The sequence below is a fragment of the Vipera berus genome (assembly GCF_964194415.1).
Source record: "Vipera berus genome assembly, chromosome: 3".
Taxonomy (NCBI): domain Eukaryota; kingdom Metazoa; phylum Chordata; class Lepidosauria; order Squamata; family Viperidae; genus Vipera; species Vipera berus.
The window spans coordinates 190,622,077-190,646,202 of NC_138204.1; the positions used below are offsets into that span (position 1 = coordinate 190,622,077).

The following is a 24,126-nucleotide window of genomic DNA, read 5'->3' on the forward strand; positions in this document are numbered from 1 at the left end:
GGGGAAAAACAAAGAAAGTCCAGTTGCCTTTTGAAAAGCACCTTTGGGACACTAAGAGCTGTTGAGATTCCAATTGATCCAGTATGTCTTTAAATGTATAGTTCTAATTCCACATAGGCATTCTCTTTCCACAAAAGCCGCATTCCAGGGTTCAATTTGTGGAACACTTCATTTATTTGTACATTTCATTTTATTCATTTCTTTATTATTTATTAAATCACTAAACCATCCAATTCTAGGCATCTCTGAGCTCTGAGTAACAAAATTAAACAAGCAACAATTCCATTAATAAGAACTAAACTATATAAAACTACTAAACAAGGGAATGAATCCATCTTTTCCCATCCTCCTTCAGTTCATCAAAAGGGCCCATCCATCTATCTTAACCAAAAAATTGGGGGGAAAGCCTTTTTAAAGAATGCTTGAAGGCAGGTCAAATGGGAGCCCACACTGGTCTTTGTGGTGGATGCTATTCCAAAGAGGAGGTACAATGAGAAACATAGTGTTTCAGATAATCCCTCTGCCAATGTTGCTGTCTTAATAACTGCAGAGGAAAAGCCTACATATGTACAGAATACCAAAGAGGACTCAGGATGCACAACATCCTGGTTTAACTGGAAACATCTCCACATGTTATTGTACATGTGTACAATTTTTCTTCAGAATGTCAATTGAGACATTAGTAGGGGTAAAATTTAATCAAAATATTCAAGGTGTTCTGGTTTCTGCAGCATGTGAATACAGCTAGTTTTTATGTCACTATTTACAGTGTACTCTTTATATTCAATGAGATCTGAATGATCAATTCCAGCTCGGAATGGTCTAACATTAGGATCCTTAAAGATATATAAAGGAAACACATTTGCTTCTTTAAGCATTATAAATTAAAAGATGAAGACTGGTTACCTTTAAAAAACTAACACACACACATTCTCTTAGGCAACATATTTGAACTCACTGGTTATAAAAGACCTATTGTTTTTACATTTTAAGGAAGTTTATTTCCTAATCTCACTATCTCAGAATTCATTTATTATACAGAGAGATAGATAGATGTACATATATACATATTCACACACAGATGCAAATATACAAGCTATAAATCAAACATACCATTTTCATTCATTTATGGTTCTATATGCAGTAAATGATTAATAAGAATAATAATATCCAAAGGGACATTCTTTTTTATATAAATATTTTACTAATTTTCTAATTTTACAGTCAAATACTTAATATACAACATGCTGTCTGTGTCCATTAGTAATTCAGTGGTATATATTAACTACTTCAGTCTAGATCCAATATTACACCATCAAATGTTTCCTCTCTTCTTCTGATAATACTTACGCTAGGCAAATACATTTCTTATTGTTATTAGTAAATGTGTAATTGAGTATCAACATCTTTGTTACATTTTTCTGATAGTATCAATAATGTCAGTTTAAGATATCTTTTCTAACCAAAACATTACTTAATTGCATTTGCACTTAATATCCATATATTTAATCAGTATCCTGTTTTCTTTCTTTTTAAAAATTTTTAATTTCCCATCAGTGTTCAAAATGTCTCTATTGTTTATAATTCCAAAGTAAGTTATATTTGGGTAGCCAAAAGCTTTGCTTATTCAAACTTCTTAGCATTTTCCTGTTTCCCTTCTCATACAAAAATCTTTTTATATATATTCTAAATACAAATCTTGTCTTTCTAGTTATAATACTTCTATTTCTAGTAATTATCTATTCTCCACCATATTCAAACATCTAATTAATAATTTATTTATTTATTTATTGGGACTTATATGCCGCCCTATCTCCCGAAGGACTCAGGGCAGCTAACAACAATAAAATACAAATAGGATACAAATATTAAGAGGAAATTAAACTATACCTAGCCCCAACTAAAACCAATAAAGCGTTAAAACCATATTAAAACCCCTTATCATCAGGCCAGGTCGCCCTGTTGGAAAAGAAGTGTCTTAAGGGCACGACGGAAGGACCGGAGGTCAGGGGCCATCCGGAGCTCCACGGGGAGCTGATTCCGCAGGGCAGGTGCCCCCACAGAGAAGGCCCTCCCACTGGGGGTCGCCAGCCAACATTGTCTGGCCGACGGCACCCTGAGGAGGCCCTCTCTGTGTGAGCGCACAGGGCGATGGGAAGTCGTTCCTGGCAGCAGACAGTCCTGCAGGTATCCCAGGCCTAAGCCATGAAGGGCTTTATAGGTAAGAACCAGCACCTTAAATCTCACCCGGAGAGCAACCGGTAACCAATGTAGCTCATGCAGGAGGGGTGTAATATGGGAGTATCGGGATGCTCCCATCACAACCCGCGTGGCCGCATTCTGCACCAGCTGAAGTCTTCGGGTGGTCTTCAAGGGCAGCCCCATGTAGAGAGCATTGCAGTAATCAACAATTAGCCCCAAATTTTAAAGCCATATATGTATATTAATTCCAAGTTAATCTTGTAATTTTCTGTTTTCCCCCAAGCAATTAATTCACCACTTTTCTTTTCCTGAGAGAATGGGGTGGAAATTCCCTATCCCTCTCTCATTGGGGAGGGTGCTTTGGGTAATTTTTTCCAGGGAAAAGTCTTAGAATTGTAAAGAGAGGATAGGGTCTCTCCCAGTTTCATTCACATTGCTGGAAAGTTGCTCGTTGGTGCTTATTGTCTTGTTGTCAGCAGCTTCTGACTGGCTACACGAATGTAGCCAGTCTTTCCCCCACTGGTTTGGAGGGCTTGCTTGGATCAAATGGAAGGGCCACTGCCCTCCCATGATCAATGAGGGCCCCCTCCTTGCTTGCCGCATCTATGGGTCAACTTTCTCTCCTATCCAGGGTCCCCAGTGGGGCGAAATCAAACACAAAAGATGGAGCCAGTTCCACAGCAACGTCAAACCAGAATTGCTATATCTACAGGCATAAAAAAAAAATCATGAAATTAGTGGATCTTGTTTAATACATTTCGCTTCTTCAACTGCAGAAGATGATAAAATATTAATAAATGTTTTGATCATGAAGATAATGAAATTTTAAAAGGTAGTTCTTCATTAGAAAGAAACAAAATTAAGAATTTGTAGCTAATAAAATGAACTAAGATTTTAAGTAGTGATGCAGCAACAAATGTTATATACTGTATTTAATTACTGTAAGTGTTCAATTGTCTATATTTTGAGAGCCACTATGGCGCAGAGGTTAAGATGTTGGAATGATATCAGAGAGAATTGGGTTCTAGTTCTGTTAGGCACCAAAAACCAAGAAACACATGAAGAGTTACTTCCAAGCAGTTTCCTTAATTGTTTGTCCCCTATAGACAGACATCTATACTTACATCAGTAAAGATACACTCTGAGAATTACTAAGGAGAGCTATCTTAGCCCCTTTTCTCCCAACCAAACTATCTAAACTTTGCTATCTATTGGCCCTCTGAAATGCAGCTCCTCTCTCTTGGGAATCCAAACTACATTCCACCACAAGACCATCCTTAGTCAGTTTATTGTGGAAGAAAGGAAGGAGGAATTTATAAGTTTCTGTAGACATCACAGGAAGAATGAATAATGGAAGCTTATATACAGTACTCAGGTGACTTGGCTGCTTGGGGAGCTGCATTGGTAATCAATTGATTTCCAGATGCAAGTCAATGTGATGACTATCTTTATGATCTTTCATGGTGAAGTCCCAATTATTTGAAGAACTGCCTTTTCCTATATTCATTTGTCCATTTAATCAGTTAAAATGCAATAAACTTCCTATAGATCTTGTCCTTACGGGACTGCCACATGATGGGATCACAAAAGCAGGCATTTCCATCAGCTCCCCTCCCTCCCTGTACAAATTAGACCATCCCCATCCTTCTGAGGCCTCAGGAAAATGCTGAAGACCTATGTTATAGAGGAGAAGTGTTTTCTGTGATTTGAATATGGAGTCATAACCATTTATATTTCTTGGTGAGATTTTTTAATATATATATTTATATGAATTGCAGGCTTTCTGGGATATTTGTTATGTTTGGAGTATATTGTTAGCCATCTAGAGCCTGTGAGAATGGGTGGCAAAGTAAACAAGGGAGGCAAAGGGGAGAAGGAGGAAGAGAACACATGCTTAGACTGTGAAAATGGACAAACCATTATTCCAACTCCTATAGAAGTTCAAAATTTAGTTCAGAAAAACGGAGAAAAAAATTCCGACTTTACACAATTCAGCAATAGAATAATTGTTGAGCTGTGGAATGTCTTTCCTTAGAGATTTTCAAGATGAGGTTGAGCAATCAGCTATGTTTATTAACTTACAGAAATGCACGAAACATATAATTAATTTACAGAACTCATTTGTTCATGGAATTCATTTCCCTGAGATATTACAGTAATCAATAACTTTGATGACTTACAAAAGAGACAAATTCAACAGCAGTAACTCTATTCATGCTTATTAGGAATCTAGATAGATCAGGCCTCCCTGTTTAGAGATAGTGTTCTGATGTTTATTAGATACTGAGAGCAAACATTATAATGCCTTAACGATAAGACACCCTTCCCTGAGCCATCTTGTGTGATCACCTTTGAAAACAGGGTGATAGGCTGATACAACAAGGGAAAATTTAGTGATTCATGAATAGCCTCCAAGTTTCTGGTTTCATTAATTTAAAATATAACAGTAAAAAATTCTTGTGGGTACTTAACAGAAGGAAGTGCAAGACACTGTCACCACATTGTTTTCCTACATAGTGATTGTTACAGTCCTTACACATGTTGTATAGGACTCGTTTTTTTTTTCTTATTGGACTACTTGCTATTTTGGTTTATGTAAGATGTTTTGGAGAGCTTTATTTAGTTTGTGTACTATGGCGATGCAAAAGGTGATGTAGACAGACAGAAGACTAGTAGGGCACATACTTGAACACAAATAACAGTCAGATGATCCAATGAAAACTCCATCTCATAATACATGGACACATTTAACCACAGCTTTAGCTGAGAAGCTATGAACTTCTAGACCAAAATAAATCCAAAACTTCTAGGGAATTCTTGCAAGATGTCATTTAGACAAATTAATAATCATTAGACACATAAAAATAAACCATATTTACACAGCATTCAAAAGAGACAATTAAAAGATCAGAACATATCCTCTCCACAGCCAACACCTAAATAGGTTGGGAGCAATACCAGACAATTAATGAAGCAGAATATAATACCATAATCAAGGAACTACCAAGGAAAAAAACACACCTCCACCAATCCTGGCAAGACAAGCTACTGCATATAAACAGGGAACAAACTGACACTCATCAGCACTGATGAAGTTACCAAGTCTTTCATGAGGTTTCTTGGCTTCTTAACTTTTACATATTGTTTTTCTGTTCTAGGGCATACTAAACTTGGATTTGCTGTCTCAAATGGCAGGAAGCTAAGCTACTTTCAGCAAGTATAGAAGTCAGAGAACCATAAAAACATTATTTGAAATTACCAGTCACCATCTCTGATATTATATACATAGATATAGCCTTTCATCCTCTCAAGTAACAACACTGCCTTCATACAAATGTAAATCATTTTGTAAAGAATGCAGTTATATTTACTGATCATTTGGGATGTTTAACCTATGTGAAGTATTACATAGTCCATGTAGGATGTAAACAAACCAACTACCAATAGGAGTTAATCATTCACAAAGGAGACAACAGTTACAGAAATCAGAATTAAAAACTAGTAATCTCAAAATCTCAAAAAAAAAAAAATAGGGATGCGGTGGCTCAGTGGGTTAGGACGCTGAGCTTGTCGATCAGAAGGTCAGCAGTTTGGCGGGTTGAATCCCGAGTGCCGCGTAACAGAGTGAGCGCCTGTTACTCGTCCCAGCTTCTGCCAACCTAGCAGTTCGAAAGCACGTAAAAATGCAAGTAGAAAAATAGGGACCACTATGGTGGGAAGGTAACAACGTTCCGTGCGCCTTTGGCGTCTAGTCATGCCAGCCACATGACCATGGAGACGTCCTTGGACAAGCGCTGGCTCTTCGGCTTTGAAACAGAGATGAGCACCGGCCCCTAGAGTTGGAAACGACTAGCATGCATGTGCGGGGGAACCTTTACCTTTAATCTCAAAATAAAGAAAGTGTGAGCAGGATCTGATAGAAACAATTTTAAGATTCCTTCATCCTTCTTTGCCCCAATGTGCTCTACCGAAAACTTCAGCAAGACCAGGGATTCTCCAGAGCAACAGGAGTGGCAAGGGAAATTACATTACTTAGTCTGATTCCCGCCTCTGTTGAATCCTAGTGTTCCTAAATGGAAGGGGTGCCATCTGTTCATAGAATGACCAATCTGGATCACACTATTAGCCATAAATAAGAACATGTATTAATGGAAATGAAAATAACTGAATAAACATGTGTGCTCACATATGTGTGTAATTATATACAGAACTTGCACATCAACAACACAAATATTTTCCACTCACTAAAAATATGTTTCATAAATGTTATTCAGCTGTCCTCTTCTCTTTTGCAATGTATTATAGTATTATAGTTTTCAACATCTGCCACATAAAAAAGTAAGTATTCTTCCAAAGACTTGCTATGCCTGCAAATATGCTTAGGAAGGCTTACATCAATAATTACGCTAAACATCTGAGGATATAATTGTGCCTGTAAGGGAAGGAGGCTTCTCCTGCTGCCATATTCTGAAATCCTTCCATGAATTTTCAACTTTAATTAAATATGTGAATGATATTCTATGTAGAGCATAATGTCACTACTGTATTTCCCAATTCTTGTGTTCAAGGCAGTCAGGGTACTGGGGAATAAGAGTGACAAGAATTGAGTAAATATCAGCATATTGGATAGCGTGACTGTTTTCATTGATTTCCAGCAGATCTAACCCTGTTGTAAGGGTCTTTTCTCAGGCTGATAAACATTCTGGAAGCAGTTGCCTAAGAAAACACTAGTAAAATATTTTTGAAATATTTTATTGATTTTCTAATTTTACATTTAAGTATTTAAAAAGCAATGTGGTGGCTGAGTTAATTGATAATTCAATGACATACAAGTATCTTTAGCAAAAGTCTCAAACTACCACATTGAATATTTCCTCTCTTTTCCCCTTAGTATTTACTGTCTCATGTTTAAGCTAATACAATTCTTATTATATCAATTAAATAAAAATAAGATTCTCACATTTATCAATATTTTTTAGCTTATACATATCCTGGTTATTTTAACATTCAGTCTTTATAGACAATGTCCTAATTAGTTTTTCCCAATTTTTAGTTTCCCATTAATATTTAAATTTAACGTTTAACATTTATAATTTCCAAATTTGAAGTAACCAAAGTTCCCTTTATCACAATTCATCACAAAGTCTAATATTCAGGATACACATCTTATCTATTTGAATATATTCAATTTCTCACCATCTTACATCATCTAATTAATAATACAGTATAACATTCTTATTTTCTATTAATTTCCAAATGTCTTAATTTTAGTAACCAAAGTTTCTCTTGCTTCAACATCAAATACTTCCTCTATTTTTCTCTTAATGTCTATCTCATTTTTAAGTTAGTACAGTTCTTACTATATCAGCTAAGTAAAAACACATTTATTACATTTATCAATAGATTTTTAGCTTATATATATCTTAATTACTTTTACGTTCAACCTTTATAAACAAATCAATATTCAAATTTAACTTTTGATATTTATACTCCCGAATTTTAAATGATCAGGTTTTTTTTAATCTCAGTTCATAACAAAATCTAGTATTCAAAGTACACATCATGTATATTTGAGTATATTCTATTTTAATCCTCACTAAGTCAAAACCCCAATTTTCTTCAACATTATTCTAGCTTGCTTTCTTTGCCAACTCGCCTTCCCTATCCGTACTTTTAAGTCATCAAATAGATCTCCCTCTGTTATTATATATATTGTTTGAGATAAAAGAGGCCATCCAGTCAACATTTTTTTGTAAGGACTAAGAAATCGTCTCTCTATTTTTCCATCTCAACATATTTGTCCTGAAATGTTTACCGTATATACTTGAGTATAAGCCGAATTTTTCAGCCCACTTTTTGGGCTGAAAAAATCCACTTCGGCTTATACTCCAGTGAACAAAAAAAGAAGAACTTACCGAGGACTTGCGCGCGGCCGAGGCTTCGGTGCTTCCGGGATCGCGCGCACCTCTCCCAAGCCGCCGCCGTCCGGAGACCTGCCGAAGTTTGGGGAGGTTTGGGGAGGTGCGCGCGCACCTCCCCAAACCTCCCCAAACGTCGGCAGGTCTCCGGACCTCCGCGCCCTGCCTGCCTACTTCTTTCCGCTGCCTGGCTGCCCTACGATGTAACCCGCTTCATGATAGAGTGCGACGCCTGCAAGGACTGGTTTCATGGCAGGTAACACAAAGCGGTCATTCTCGCCTTTCCCTCGCCCCCTCGCTCCCTTTTTTTTTCCTCTCAAGCATCACTGGACTGGGCCAGGGAAATCAGAGAGAAGATGGGCGTGCAGCGTCACGGCGACGGCTGGAAGCCTCGCCCAGCTAGAGACAGAGAGGAAGGAGGGAGGGAGGGAGGGAGGGAGGGCACGCGCAGGCAGAGAGGGTTTGGTCAGGGTGGCGGCGGCGGCGGCGGCGGACACGGGGAGCTGAGGCGCCGTCCGGTAGGTAGAGGCCGTTATGGGAAGGAGGCGGGAGAAGGGACGTGTGGGGGAAGTACGGGGGCCATGTAAACGGAGTACGTGCGGCGCCGCGCGGGTCTGATAGAACTGGGCCGGCAACGGGTGCTTGTGAAGCGGCTGAGGGCTGGCTAGGAAGGGGGCGGCGGTGGCGCTGGCGTTTTGCGGGTGGGACAAGGCTCTAGAGAGAGAACATGGTGGAGGCGGAACCGACCCCGCCGCTCCCTGCAGGGGAGAGAAGCCGGGCAAGCGCTGCTCCAGTCCTCGCTCTTCTTCCCTCTCCCGATTTTGCCTTCCTCTCCAAGATAAGTTCGAGCGGTAGGGGAAAGTTAGAGCCCCTTTCTGAGGCCGCCCCTTACTTGGGATTGTTGGGCGAGAAGGCGACGTGGGCATGGAGGAGGAAGTAAGTCGCGCTTTACTCGTCACTGCGGGGCGGGGAGAAAAAAAGTTCTTGCCGGCCGGACTTGGATGGCGGCAGCGGCATCAGCTGGGAGCCGCAGCCCCGCCTAGTCCGGCTGAGCTGAACCAGCTCAACACAAAGCGATCGGGCCTTTCCTCCCCCCCTTTCCCTCCCCCCTCCCGCTCTAGGGCAGAGATCCCCTTCCTATCGCTCGGGGCCTTTCGTCTCTTTGGCTCGCCAGGGCTGGAGCGGCGAGAGCGAGCGGCAGAGGACAGATGGTGGGCTTTCCTTTCCTTTCCTTTCCTTTCCTTTCCTTTCCTTTCCTTCCCTTCCCTTTCCTTTCCTTTCCTTCCCTTCCCTTCCCGTTAGAGAGCTACCTTCGTGATTACAATGTGGAGTGGCCGACTGAGGCTGAAAGCACATTAGGTAGCACTTGAGACATGCAGGCAAATCCTGCTAAAGGGCTTTTCCCCCCCACTGGATCCGCGCTCCGCAAGCCTCTGCCGGCGGCAGGGCGCGGATCCAGCCGGCGGCAGAGGCTTGCGGAGCGCGGATCCACCCTCCGCCGGCATGCAGGCAAATCCTGCTAAAGGGCTTTTCCCCCCCACTGGATCCGCGCTCCGCAAGCCTCTGCCGCCGCCGGAGGCTGGATCCGCGCTCCGCAAGCCTCTGCCGGCGGCAGGGCGCGGATCCAGCTGGCGGCAGAGGCTTGCGGAGCGTGGATCCAGTGGGGGGGAAAAGCCCTTTAGCAGGATTTGCCTGCATGCCGGCGGAGGCTGGATCCGCACTCCGCAAGCCTCTGCCGCCGGCGGAGGCTGGATCCGCGCTCCGCAAGCCTCTGCCGGCGGCAGGGCGTGGATCCAGCCGGCGGCAAAGGCTTGCGGAGCGCGGATCCAGCCTCCGCTGGCGGCAGAGGCTTGCGGAGCGCGGATCCAGCCTCCGCCGGCATGCAGGCAAATCCTGCTAAAGGGCTTTTCCCCCCCCACTGGATCCGCGCTCCGCAAGCCTCTGCCACCGGCGAAGGCTGGATCCGCGCTCCGCAAGCCTCTGCCGGCGGCAGGGCGTGGATCCAGCCGGCGGCAGAGGCTTGTGGAGCACGGATCCAGCCTCCGCCGGCGGCAGAGGCTTGCGGAGCGCGGATCCAGCCTCCGCCGGCATGCAGGCAAATCCTGCTAAAGGGCTTTTCCCCCACACTGGATCCGCGCTCCGCAAGCCTCTGCCGCCGGCGGAGGCTGGATCCGCGCTCCGCAAGCCTCTGCCGGCGGCAGAGGCTTGTGGGGCGCGGATCCAGCCGGCGGCAGAGGCTTGTGGAGCACGGATCCAGCCTCTGCCGGCGGCAGAGGCTTGCGGAGCGCGGATCCAGCCTCCGCCGGCGGCAGAGGCTTGCGGGGCGCGGATCCAGCCGGCGGCAGAGGCTTGCGGAGCGCGGATCCAGCCGCCAGCGACAGAGGCTCGATCCGCCGTTCTGCAAGCCTCCGCCGCCGGTTAATACCCTGTATTCAGCTCTGGGAAGTGGGGGGAAGGGGGAGAGAGGGGGAGTTTGGGAGGAGGGGGAGGGGGAGCTCCACGGTGCAAAAATAAAGCCCTGCCGCTCTTCGCGTTGCTTGCCCGACTGGCTGTCACGGGACCGCACGGATCGCCTCGCTTCCACCGGCAGCTGATTCCTTCGAGTTTGGTCTCAAGCGATTTTGCATTTTCTCCAGTGCTGAAAGCCACTCGGCGGATCCCAGCCTCGGCTTATACTTGAGTCAAGAACTTTTTCCAGTTTTTGGGGGTAAAATTAGGGGTCTCGGCTTATACTCGAGTCGGCTTATACTCAAGTATATACGGTATTTTCCCTTGGGTCTGTATTTCTTCTTGATCATCAGGTTTCTTCTGGTTAGAAAGTCTTTTCCATTTTCAGTGTTGTCAGTCCCTTTTCTGAGTTTTCCATTAACTATGTTTGTTGATCAGTTGACTCTTCTATCATAGTATTTGATTGTTCCACTTCTTCTATTATATTCTGTGTAGTTGATCTTTAGTTGTAATCTAAGTTTGGGTTTGTATATCTAGGCTGACATCTTGTTCTTTTCTGTAGCTTCTTATTTCATCAGAAGCGGTAAGAATAGTTTCATAAATTGCTTTCAACATAAAGCGAATCTGTTCCTGATCTTCATCCATGTTCTAGTGGTGTGTTAAATTAAAAGCTTTATAATCAGAGAATAAAAATAATTTTGTCGCTGAGCATAGAACACAGCTGCTCTTCTCACAGCTGATATCTTCCAAGGTTGCAAAAGTTTTATCTATTGTCTGGGCTTCAAGCCAAGTCTCTTCTAGGCAATAACTAGTTGTAATATCAGGTTTAGCCACAAGATGTCGCCATACCGTTTAAGATTTTTCTTAAGTCCAAAATTTTTATAATCCTTTTTCCAATTGTACTTCTTTTTTGTAAGTAAAAACCTAAATCTTCAATAAGAATAAGAAATCTTTTAGTCCTCGAATTTTAGAAAGATAGAAATCCAGTTAAAATCCGGTTATTCTTTCAGCGTTTTAAACTCCCCTGGATAGTCAAGTTGCCACTGTTTTTAGAAGGTGGGATAGAATTTCCCTTCCCTCTCTCCACAGGAGGAAAGATACCTTGGGCAGCTTATACAGGTAGAAAAAATAGTTAGGATTGAAGAGAGGTTCAGATCTCACCTAGTCTCATCTGCGCTGCTTTATAGGTGCCGGGTGGTAAGTTTGACTTCGGCTGTCAGCAGCCTAGTGACAGGCCATATTTCTATGGCTGGTCTTTCAATTCACCGGTTTGGAGGACTGCCCCGGATTGAGCGGAAGGGCTACTGCCCTCCTGCAATCAAGCTGGGTCCCCTTCTTGCTTGTCAACCCTACAGGGTGACTTTCGACCCTCTCCAGGGTCCCTCAGCAGTATGAAATTGGACGTGGAAGACGGAGCTCACCTTCCAACATCCACGGCAGACGCGTGGCCAAACCAGAAGTCTAACACTAGTAAAATAATTAATTACCATAAAAATACCTACCTCCTTTCTGAGAAAAGCCATTAAGACTTTTTTTTAAAGTCTCGATCCTTTCGTTTTAGGAGGTAATTTGATTTTAAAAAGGAAATAGTTCTATTGGGGGAGTCCTTGTTATCCCATCCCATCCTTTTCACTTCATTTATCTTGATAGTAGATAGTAGCCTAAACAAGAAATCAAAACCATGAATCTAACACTACCTTTATTGTAAGGTTACATAACTTGCAAGTTTTAAAGCACTTCTCCTGTTTCTCACCCTTGCTTTCCAGAGAACTAGGGAGAGTCCCTTCTGAGATGCTTCCCTTGTTCCCATTCCTTCTACAGGCTGAGACATCTCTTGTCTTACTGTAGCCTAGGGAGCGTCTCCTTTTCTTCCTGTCTCCCAAGGTTATTCTCACAGACCATTACACATTGGAAGAACTTTGTCACCAAAATTTAAAAAAAAATTGTAGCCAGATTTGTTATTTCAAGCATTTACAATTAAGTTGATAGGTGATGTGGACTTAATGTATTGTCCTCCATGTTCATTAATCCAACCTGATCAGATCAATGCTGTATTCAATTCAGCATCCTGCCAATCATAAAATTCATTAGCAAAGGCATGGAGGTAACTGTTCTTTGCTAACCCCTTGCTAACAATGTTACCTCTTGCTAACAATGCTTGTTAGGAAAGGAAAAAGAGCTCCACCACCACTAACTTTTTTTACTGCCTATGAAGTGATCCAATATATAGAATAGTTGACTAGCTTGAATACCTTAACTTTTGGGTGAAATAATTACAAGATGTCTGAATGTAACTGGCTGGTCTCAGTCTAGTATGTTCTGTTCTCTACTTTGATGTACAGTCTACCCTGGCAAAATGCTAGGTGACAACATATTCAGTAGGGTGATCATATTATGTAAACAGCCTGAACACAAATAAAGAAAATAACATGTGCAATTATTATTAAAAGCTAAACTGGCAAAGCCAAGACGTCTGTCACTGTTAGATGTGGCATTCTCTATATACGAAAGTAAAAATTTCCAGAGGTAATTGGAATTCTTCTACCCTAGTGATGAAGACTATCAAAGACCACCTAGATTAGGGGTAGGCAACCTGCGGCTCTGGAGCCGCATGCGGCTTTTTCAGGTTTCTCCTGCGGCTCCCAGTTTGCAGAGAGAGAGAGACAGAGAGAGGCACTTGCACTTCCCTTCTCTCTCTCTCTCCGTGTGTGTGTGTGTGTGTGTGTGTGAAACTCCACTGTCCTCTGAGAAGCTGACAAGTTTATTGGGCGGGGCTCCTTATTGCTGCATTTCCACAGGAAGCAGGAAACAGGAAGCAGCAAAAAACAGCAGCTCTCAAGGGCAGGAGAGCCAGCCCAATGTGTGCCAGCTTGTCCAGAACAGCGTGAAGCCAGCTTGCCAGGTGAGCAGAAGATCGGAGAGAGGGAGAAAGAGGGGAGAGAGAGAGAGGGAGGGAGGGAGACGGAGGGAGAAAGAGAGAGAGAAGGGAAGTGCAAATGCCTCTCTGTCTCTGTGTGTGTGTTTCTCTCACTCACACACAAACACACAACACACAAACACACTGAGTGGGGGAAGAGGACTGGCAGACCAAGGGCAGAAAGAGAGAGGGAGGGAGAGAGAGAGAAAAAAAATATGAATATATGTGGTTGTCCTTATTGGACTTTTAGTAAAGAACATTTAATGAAATATTTTGATTTTTTTTAATTAAGAGGTGAGGAATGGGCTAATTATGCTGTACTTAAAGATGGTAGATAAGCTACTAAAATTGTTTTTACCTATTGGGATGAAGGAGAAAGGTTTTTTCCCCCTCTTTCTCTTGTCCTTTTCTGTTTTTTTCCCGCAATTTTTTTCTTTTCTATTTTTCTGTTTGTAGTTTTTATAGTTTGCACCAGCTTTTTATTCCATAAATATGAGGAGGACTCAAACAGACATTTGAGTATTTTATTTGAAAGTAACCAGCGTCTTTTTTTTTTTTGGAGTTCAAAATACTTTTGTTGCATGCAGAAATAAAAATTTGTTTTCTTTGTAGCAGTTCACTGAGTTCATAAATGCAGCACACTATAGTTTTTTTATACATAGCATAAAGGTAAAAAAACAATATATGCAGTGTTATCTTCTTTTTAGATGTCAAAAGGGTCTTGCGGCTCCCAGTGTTTTCTTTTTGGTGGGAAACGGATCCAAGTGGCTCTTTGAATGTTTTAGGTTGCATACCATTGACCTAGATCCAAAGATCATTCAACGTTCTAAAGCAGAGTTGTTACAACAATATTACTACATTTAAGATTATGCAATCTGACTTTGTTTGTACCTATCTTCCCTTCACTCTTCTCCTTCTTCCATCCCACTTACGTTCTTCAAGTCTGCTCTGGAGAGTCACCAAACCTTCCAAAGCAGAATAGGAGGAACCCAAAAAGATACAGAGGAAAGTAAAAATTATTTCACCAACAAATATAATTCTATCAGGACATGACAGGCTTTTTTAAAAATGCAGCCTATATAGGCCTCCAAAACTGCCAAAATTTAGATATAGATAGCATGAACATTTTGTAAGGATTTACAAGAACATGTTAAAATCATTCAGAACATTTTTTAAAAAAAATGATGATCCTTGAATTCTAGCTCTTGATGTCTTGTCTATTTCAAATAGGCTAATCTTTCTACAGTAGTATATTCAGCCACTGTTATGAGAAGGGAGACAGATTTTCTGCCTTTCCATTGGATCTTAATGGAACATGAGAGAGCATTACTTCAAGAAAAATTCAGCAAAAAAGGAGCATATCCTCCAGTCCCAAAGATTGCTTGGAATTCGAAGATAATTAATTTACCGTATATACTTGAGTATAAGCCGAATTTTTCAGCCCACTTTTTGGGCTGAAAAAATCCACTTCGGCTTATACTCCAGTGAACAAAAAAAAAGAACTGTCCCTTCGTTCGGGCCAGGCTGCTGAGAGAAGGGAGCGGCAGAGCCTTGCAGAGCTGGTAGAGGTGGCGGCAGTCCAGCGTTGTTTCTCCCCCTCGTGCGTGCGTGTGTGTGTCAGACCCACGGGAATGGCTGGTAGGGAAGCGGCATTCCGGCATTCCCCCCCTTCCTGTGTGTCGAGCCCACGGGGCTTGACACACAGAGAAACGCAAATGCCGGACTGCCACCACCTTTACTAGCCATTCCTGCGGGTCTGACACACACACACACACACACACACGCCGCCGGGCTCGGCTCCTCGGCAGGAGGGGCAGCCCCCGCCGCACCCCCCTCCCCTCCCGGCCCGCAGCGCCGCGCCGCTGCCGCCGCTTCCTCCAGGCAAGTCGGGGGGGCTTGCGGGGCGAAGCCACCGGCCGGGGGGCAGGCAGGGCGGGAGGGCGGCCGCGCAGCTCAGCGCCGCCCCGAAGCCACAGCCAGCCGCTGCCGCCCGCGTCCCGGCGGAGAGAGCCTGCCCTGCGGAGCGCGCTCGCTCGCTCGCCCGCTGCCTCGCCCGGGACCAGCGGCGGCGCTGCAGTCCGGCGCCGGGCGGAGCTCAGTCGCGCAGCAGCCCAGCCAGCCAGCCCGCGCCCCCCTCCCCTCCCGGCCCGCAGCGCCGCGCCGCCGCTTCCTCCGGGCAAGTCGGGGGGGCTTGCGGGGCGAAGGCACCGGCCGGGGGGCAGGCAGGGCGGGAGGGCGGCCGCGCAGCTCAGCGCCGCCCCGAAGCCACAGCCAGCCGCCGCCGCCCGCGTCCCGGCAGAGAGAGCCTGCCCTGCGGAGCGCGCTTGCTCGCTCGCCCGCTGCCTCACTCAGGACCAGCGGCGGCGCTGCAGTACGGCGCCGGGCGGAGCTCAGTCGCGCAACGCAGCCAGCCAGCCCGCCGGCGGGCGGACGGGCGGAGAGAAGCCCGGCCCGGAGGGGAGGGGGCGGAGTCGCCGGGGGTGCATCCCGGGGCCCACGTGGGCACACCGGTCCAGCCGCAACGAGCCGAGCCCGACGTCCACCCCCCCAGCCGGACTGATCTCTGCCGAAGCTGGGGGGGCAACCCGGGTGGCCGCGAATGGGCAGCCGGGCTTCCTTGCCAGGGAAGCCCCCAGGGCGCCCCCAGAGAGGGCGGGCGGGCAGGGGGGGGGTCTTCAACTCTCAGGGGGCTGCAGCCTCCTTCAGAAACCAGCCCCCACCTCAACGGAAAGAGGCCTTTTGCCCCCGAAAGGCCTTGGTCACTGAATTACAGAAAACAAAGAAACCTGTAGCTGCCCTACAGAGGAGTGGGGGGAATGAGGAGGGGAAGAGACAGATAGCGCTCCCCACTATGAAAGTCACCACGCTTTCAGTCCAGAAATAATTAAGGCACAACAGAAATCCAATTCCTTTGAATGGAAATGAGGTTGTTTCTCCCCCTCGTGCGTGTGTGTGTGTGTGTGTGTGTGTGTGTGTGTGTCAGACCCGCAGGAATGGCTAGTAAAGGTGGCGGCAGTCTGGCATTTGCGTTTCTCTGTGTGTCAAGCCCCGTGGGCTCGACACACAGGAAGGGGGGGAATGCCGGAATGCCGCTTCCCTACCAGCCATTCCCGTGGGTCTGACACACACAAGCATGCATGAGGGGGAGAAACAACGCTGGACTGCCGCCACCTCTGCCAGCCCTGCAAGCCTCTGCCGCCGAGGCTTGCAGGGCTGGCAGAGGTGGCGGCAGTCCAGCGTTGTTTCTCCCCCTCGTGTGTGTGTGTGTGTGTGTGTGTGTGTGTGTGTCAGACCCGCAGGAATGGCTAGTAAAGGTCGCAGCAGTCCGGCATTTGCGTTTCTCTGTGTGTCAAGCTCCGTGGGCCCGACACACAGGAGGGGGGGACGCCGCTTCCTTACCAGCCATTCCCGCGGGTCTGACACATGCACGCATGCATGAGGGGGGGAAACGCCGGACTGCCGCCACCTCTACCAGCCGTTCCCGCAGGTCTCACACACACACACACACACACACACACACACACACACACACGAGGGAAACGCTTGACTGCCGCCTCCCTAGCAGACCTTCCCTGCGGGATGTGCTGCCAGGAAGCCTGGCAGCCTGATGAGCGGACCCTGCGAACCGCGGCCGAGCCAGCTCCGGGATGCTGCCAGAGTCAACGAGCGGCTCGTCGTGGCACAGAATATAGATATGTTGCTAAGAAGGGGCCAAGCTTATACTTATACTCGGCTTATACTCAAGTCAATAACTTTTTTCAGTTTTTTGGGGTAAAATTAGGGGTCTCGGCTTATACTCGAGTCGGCTTATACTCAAGTATATACAGTAATTTAATAATTTAATTTCTTTCGCTATCTAATCTTATCTGGATTCGGAAATTAAGAAAGACCTGATCTACTCTATACTCAGAAGGGATGCTCCAGTATGATAAACTAGACTCAGAATTTTTTTAAAAAAATCCATGAATAGCAATAGCAAAATATTTTTGTTGTCAAAAAACCCTACATGAGCTGTGTTTGAAAGCACCATAAGCTTGAATTAAATCACAGTTTATTTTATTTATATAGAAAGGGCAAAATGTGTTTCCTTTCGTTGAGCTTTCTACAGTTCAAAAAGTTTAAGCACAGGAGGAAAGAGCACATGCCATACTATGGAAGGCTGTGCATAATTTGGGAGAATTCATTCTGATGTGAAGGCTGTATATATGTGCAGTAAAGCTCAGGTGTGGCCATATGTCAGTTCACAGAACACTTTTTCAGTTCACAACTGTTCCATGGCAACTGTCCAACTCAGAGCTGATGGATTCATTGCAGATAACAGACTGGATTGCCAGATGTGCTTTATTTTAGAAGATTATCTCTTATTCCAAAACATCACAATTCTATGGAAAACAACAGTTGCCCTTTACTCTAGGCAAAACAGCACAAGAGTCTTATTGCTAAAGCTGTTATTTGCCAAACCTGGCTATATACAAACTAGACTGATAAACAGCAACAAAGCATTTTGCTTTGAAATATGAAAGTCAAACAAGCCCATATAATACATGTTTCATGACACGAGAAAGGCCCCTTTTGCAAAGTAAAAATGAGGTAGGAAAGTAAGAGCAGCTTACACTTTCTTTGTTGTTGAAACAGACATTAAAATCCCATAGGAAGGAGAGGTGGTATTTAGAAAGGAAAATAACCACAAACATGCTCTAGCAACGTCCTCTTTTCCAGCCTGATCTCCATTGTTTGTCCGTAGCCATAAGAAGATGACCTAAACCATCCTTAGATTTTCTTATATTCTAATAGTGCTAGTTTTCCATGGTCCAATGGTAACTTTCAACACATGAAAAACAGCTTAGTTGTTTTTTTTACTCAATACATTGGGGAAAAAAATCAGATGATTACTAGTCCTTGGAACCAAAACAATACAGAGAGAGGAGGTACTGGTAGTAGGAACAGAAAAATTCACACCATTAGGCTTTGCTGATTCAGGTTTGAGTGGATATAACAGTGGGGAAAGATCCTAAAAGCCATAGCTATCTGGCCCAACATTATCAGTCTGAAATATCTCTAACAGCAAAGATCCACAATCAAAGCCCTAACCTGAAGGGAAAGCGGATTTTTATCAATACTACTGAGACAGTTATTGTTGTTGTTGTTGTTGTTAGCTGCGAAGTCGTGTCCGACCCATCGCGACCCTATGGACAACATTCCTCCAGGCCTTCCTGTCCTCTACCATCTTCTGGAGTCCATCTAAGCTCACGCCTACTGCTTCAGTGACTCCATCCAGCCACCTCATTCTCTGTTGTCCCCTTCTTCTATTGCCCTCGATCTTTCCCAGCATTAGGCTCTTCTTCAGTGAGTCCTTCTTTCTCATTAGGTGGCCAAAGTATTTGAGTTTTAGCTTCAGGATCTGGCCTTCTAAAGAGCAGTCAGGATTGATCTCCTCTAGGACTGACCAAAGAATGTTCAAACTATCGCACCATTGCACTCATTTCTCACGCTAGTAAAGTTATGCTTAAAATTCTACAAGCTAGACTCCAGCAGTATGTGGATCGAGAACTACCAGAAGTACAGGCAGGATTTCGAAGAGGCAGAGGAACTAGAGATCAAATTGCTAACATATGCTGGATCATGGAGAAAGCTAGAGAGTTCCAGAAAAACATCTACTTCTGCTTCATTGACTATGCTAAAGCCTTTGATTGTGTGGATCATAACAAACTGTGGCAAGTCCTTAAAGAGATGGGCGTACCAGACCATCTTATTTGTCTCTTGAGAAACCTATATGCGGGCCAAGAAGCAACAGTGAGAACTGGACACGGAACCACTGATTGGTTCAAAATTGGGAAAGGAGTCCGGCAAGGCTGTATACTGTCGCCTTGCCTATTTAACTTATATGCAGAGCACATCATGAGAAAGGCACGGCTAGATGAATCAAAAGTTGGAATTAAGATTGCCGGATCAAACCGGTCAGTCCTAGAGGAGATCAACCCTGACTGCTCTTTAGAAGGCCAGATCCTGAAGCTAAAACTCAAATACTTTGGCCACCTAATGAGAAGGAAGGACTCACTGGAGAAGAGCCTAATGCTGGGAAAGATTGAGGGCAATAGAAGAAGGGGACGACAGAGAATGAGGTGGCTGGATGGAGTCACTGAAGCAGTAGGCGTGAGCTTAAATGGACTCCAGAAGATGGTAGAGGACAGGAAGGCCTGGAGGAACATTGTCCATAGGGTCGCGATGGGTCGGACACGACTTCGCAACTAACAACAACAACAACAGGACTGACCGGTTTGATCGCCTTGCAGTCCAACGGACTCGCAGGAGTCTTCTCCAGCACCATAGTTCAAAGGCCTCAATTCTTTGGCGCTCAGCCTTTCTTATGGTCCAACTTTCACTGCCATACATTGCAACTGGGAAGACCATAGCCTTGACTATACGCACTTTTGTTGACAGGGTGATGTCTCTGCTTTTTAGTGTGCTGTCTAGATTTGCCATGGCTTTCCTCCCAAGGAGCAAGCGTCTTTTAATTTCTTGGCTACAGTCCCCATCTGCAGTGATCTTGGATCCCAGGAAAATAAAATCTATCACTACCTCCATTTCTTCCCCATCTATTTGCCAGAAATTGAGAGGGCCAGATGCCATGATCTTGGTTTTCTTAATGTTAAGTTTCAACCCAAGTTTTGCACTCTCCTTCTTCACCCGCAACAAGAGGCTCTTTAGTTCTTCTTCACTTTCTGCCATTAGAGTGGTATCATCTGCGTATCTAAGGTTGTTGATATTTCTTCCGGCAATCTTAATTCCAACTTTTGATTCATCTAGCCCTGCCTTTCTCATGATGTGCTCTGCATATAAGTTAAATAGGCAGGGCGACAGTATACAGCCTTGCCGGACTCCTTTCCCAATTTTGAACCAATCAGTGGTTCCATGCCCAGTTCTCACTGTTGCTTCTTGACCCACATATAGGTTTCTCAAGAGACAAATAAGATGGTCTGGTACTCCCATCTCTTTAAGAACTTGCCACAGTTTGTTATGATCTACACAATCAAAGGCTTTAGCATAGTCAATGAAGCAGAAGTAGATGTTTTTCTGGAACTCCCTAGCTTTCTCCATGATCCAGCGTATGTTGGCAATTTGATCTCTAGTTCCTCTGCCTCTTCGAAATCCTGCCTGTACTTCTGGTAGTTCTCGATCCACATACTGCTGAAGTCTAGCTTGTAGGATTTTAAGCATGACTTTACTAGCATGAGAAATGAGTGCAATGGTGCGATAGTTTGAACATTCTTTGGCACTGCCTTTCTTTGGAATTGGAATGTAAACTGATCTTTTCCAATCCTGTGGCCACTGTTGAGTTTTCCAAATTTGCTGGCAAATTTCATTTCATTTTCATTTTCATTTATTGGATTTTTATACCGCCCTTCTCCCAAAGGGCGGTATAAAGTGTAGCACTTTTACTGCATTGTCTTTTAAGATTTTGAATAGCTCAGCTGGAATACTGTCACCTCCACTAGCTTTGTTGTTGCTCAGCTTTTCTAAGGCCCACTTCAATTCACATTCTAGGATGTCTGGCTCGAGGTCAGTGACCACCTCATTGTGATTATCAGGGACGTTAAGCTCACTCTTGTATAGTTCTTCTGTGTAATTTTGCCACCTCTTCTTAATCTCTTCTGCCTCTGTTAGGTCCCTGCCATTTTGGTCCTTTATCATGCCCATTTTTGTATGAAACGTTCCCTTCATCTCTCCAATTTTCTTGAAAAGATCTCTGGTCCTCCCTATTCTATTGTTTTCTTCTATTTCTTTGCACTGTTCATTTAAGAAGGCATTCTTATCTCTTCTAGCTATTCTCTGGAATTCTGCATTCAATTGGGCGTATCTTTCTTTTTCTCCCTTGCCTTTCGCTTTCCTCCTTTCCTCAGCTATTTGCAAAGCTTCCTCAGACAGCCATTTTGCTTTCTTGCATTTCTTTTTCTTTCGGATGGTTTTGGTTGCTACCTCTTGTACAATGTCGCGAACCTCTGTCCATAGTTCTTCAGGCACTCTGTCTATCAGATCTAATTCCTTAAATCTATTTGTCACCTCTACTGTATATTCAACAGGGATATGACATAATTCATACCTCAGTGGCCTAGTGCTTTTCCCTACTTTCTTCAGTTTAAGCCTAAACTTTGCAAGGAGAAGCTCATGGTCTGAGCCACAGTCAGCTCCTGGTCTTGTTTTTACTGACTGTATAGAGCTTCTCCATCATTGGCTGCAAAGCATATAGTCAATCTGATTTCTGTGTTGACCATCTGGTGATGTCCATGTGTAGAGCCATCTCTTGGGTTGTTGGAAAAGAGTGTTTGCTATGACCATCGTATTCTCTTGACAGAATTCTATCAGCCTGTGCCCTGCTTCATTTTGCACTCCAAGGCCAAACTTGCCTGTTATTCCGGTTATCTTTTGGCTTCCTACTTTAGCATTCCAATCCCCCATGATGATAAGAACATCATTTTTTGGTGTTAGTTCTATAAGGTGCTATAGGGCTTCATAGAACTGGTCAATTTCATCCTCTTGAGCACCGGTGGTTGGGGCACAGACTTGGACTACTGTGATATTGAATGGTTTGCCTTGGATTCGAACTGAGATCATTCTGTCATTTTGAGGATTGTATCCCAGTATTGCTTTTCCTACTCTTTTATTGACTATGAAGGCTACTCCATTTCTTCTGAGGGATTCTTGCCCGCAGTAGTATACCTGATGGTCATCTGAATTAAATTCACCCATTCCTGTCCATTTTAGTTCGCTGATACCTAAGATGTCGATGTTCAGTCTTGTCATTTCTTGTTTGACCACGTCCAGCTTTCCTTGATATACTTTCCACAGTATATTTTGCCAGTAGTGCTGTGGAACATCCAGGTGCTCTTTTGCAAACTTCAAACGTGGACAGATGAAACCAAAATTGAGTTGTTTGGGGAAAAAACACAACACTATGTGTGGAGAAAAAATGGCACAGCACACCAACATCAAAACCTCATCCCCACTGTAAAACATGGCGGAGGGAGCCTCAGGGCCTGGACGGATTGTTGTCATTGATGGGAAAATGAATTCCAGAGTTTATCAGGACATTTTGCAGGAAAACGTACGACCATCTGTCCGCCAACTGAAGATCCGCAGAGGATGGGTGATGCAACAGGACAATGACCCAAAGCATACAAGTAATTCAACAAAACAATGGTTTCAACAGAACAGAATACACCTTCTGGAGTGGCCCAGTCAGAGTCCTGACCTCAACCCGATTGAAATGCTGTGGCATGACCTTATGAGAGCGATTCACACCAGACATCCCAAGAATATTGCTACACTGAAATAGTTTTGTGCAGAGGAGTGGTCCAAAATTACTGCAGATCATTGTGCAGGTCTGATCTGCAACTACAGGAAACGTTTGGTTGAGGTTATTGCTGCCAAAGGAAGGTCAACCAGTTATTAAGTCCAAAGGTTCACATACTTTTTCCACCCTGCACTGTGAATGTTTCCATCTTATCTTCAATTAAAACATGACAACAGCTAATGTTTGTGTAGTATTATTTTAAGCAGACTGTGTTTTTCTATTGTTGTGACTTACATGACGTTTAGAGCGCATTTTATGGCCAATTCATGCAAAAAACCACATAATCCCAAAGGGTTCACATACTTTTTCTTGCAACTGTATTTATTGCATAAGGTACCAGGAAAGTGCATTTGATATTGATGATGGATATATCTAACCATCAAGTACATTAGGCTTTAGTACACGATTTCTATGTCTGCTTTGGGACAATATATAACTCTGGCCTTTCAAATAGTAATTGGCAATACTGCTTAAACTGGCTGCTAGTTCTAAAATGTAAATATATATACACTGTTTAGATAGCAACATACATTTTCAGTTCTGAACTTGTTACATGGGAAACAGCTCACTTTCAATATTTTAAAATGTAGATGATCCAATAAATAGGATCATTTCATTCATGTATTCTATAAAAATGCAGAATTAAAGCACTCAAAACATGCAATGATGCACAATCCAAGTCTCCAAGGTTGCATTCAGGCCTTTTAAAAGCCTTTGATACAGCCCACTGAGACTTCCAAAAGCTACCATGTAAACTGAAGAGGTAAACTATGAAAGAAATGGCTGAAGAAATGTAGTTTCTACATTTAATTTTAATCAAACGGCACGAAATCAAAATCTAGTTTCCTTTTTTTTCTATTTTTGGAAGTGCAAGCATTCCAAGACCAAAGGCAAACTTCCCCCTGAAAAAAAGCCAAGAATCCTGGCCTTAGGACAACAGAGTCACAATAAACTACAGATTACACAGTTCAATATTCATAACCTGCTGAAGCTAGAACTGTAAAAGTTAACGATTGACTCTTCTTAGTGTGTATCACAAAGCTAACGTACAAGCTGGCATGTTTTGCTTGAGAAGTAAAATGGCAAATGCTACCACATGGAGCTGAAACAAACTGATTAAGATTTCTGCAGAACTTTTACAGTTCACGCCATTCTTCTCACCACTGTTGAACCTAATGTGATTGCTATCTCTTCATCATAAGCACTAAATTTGCTGCTAATGTGTTGAAAAATTGTTGCAGCTCTGGCTTCAATTTACAGTTTGCCAAGATCATCTGCTCTGGAAAAAG

The 24,126-nt window shown here is 43.9% G+C and overlaps 1 protein-coding gene across 3 annotated transcripts in view; it reads right to left on the reverse strand.

Annotated features, from left to right (window-relative positions):
* TRIQK (triple QxxK/R motif containing) overlaps positions 1 to 24,126 on the reverse strand; it is a 69,195-nt gene that overhangs the window by 39,951 nt on the left and 5,118 nt on the right. The window contains exon 1 of one of the 3 annotated variants that reach the window (XM_081325168.1): positions 12,071 to 12,196. The exons of the other annotated variants lie outside the window; for them this stretch is intronic. The gene's annotated coding sequence lies outside the window, so the exon portion shown is untranslated. Of the gene's footprint in view, positions 1 to 12,070; positions 12,197 to 24,126 lie in introns of those variants that run through there. 3 annotated transcript variants of the gene reach the window in all.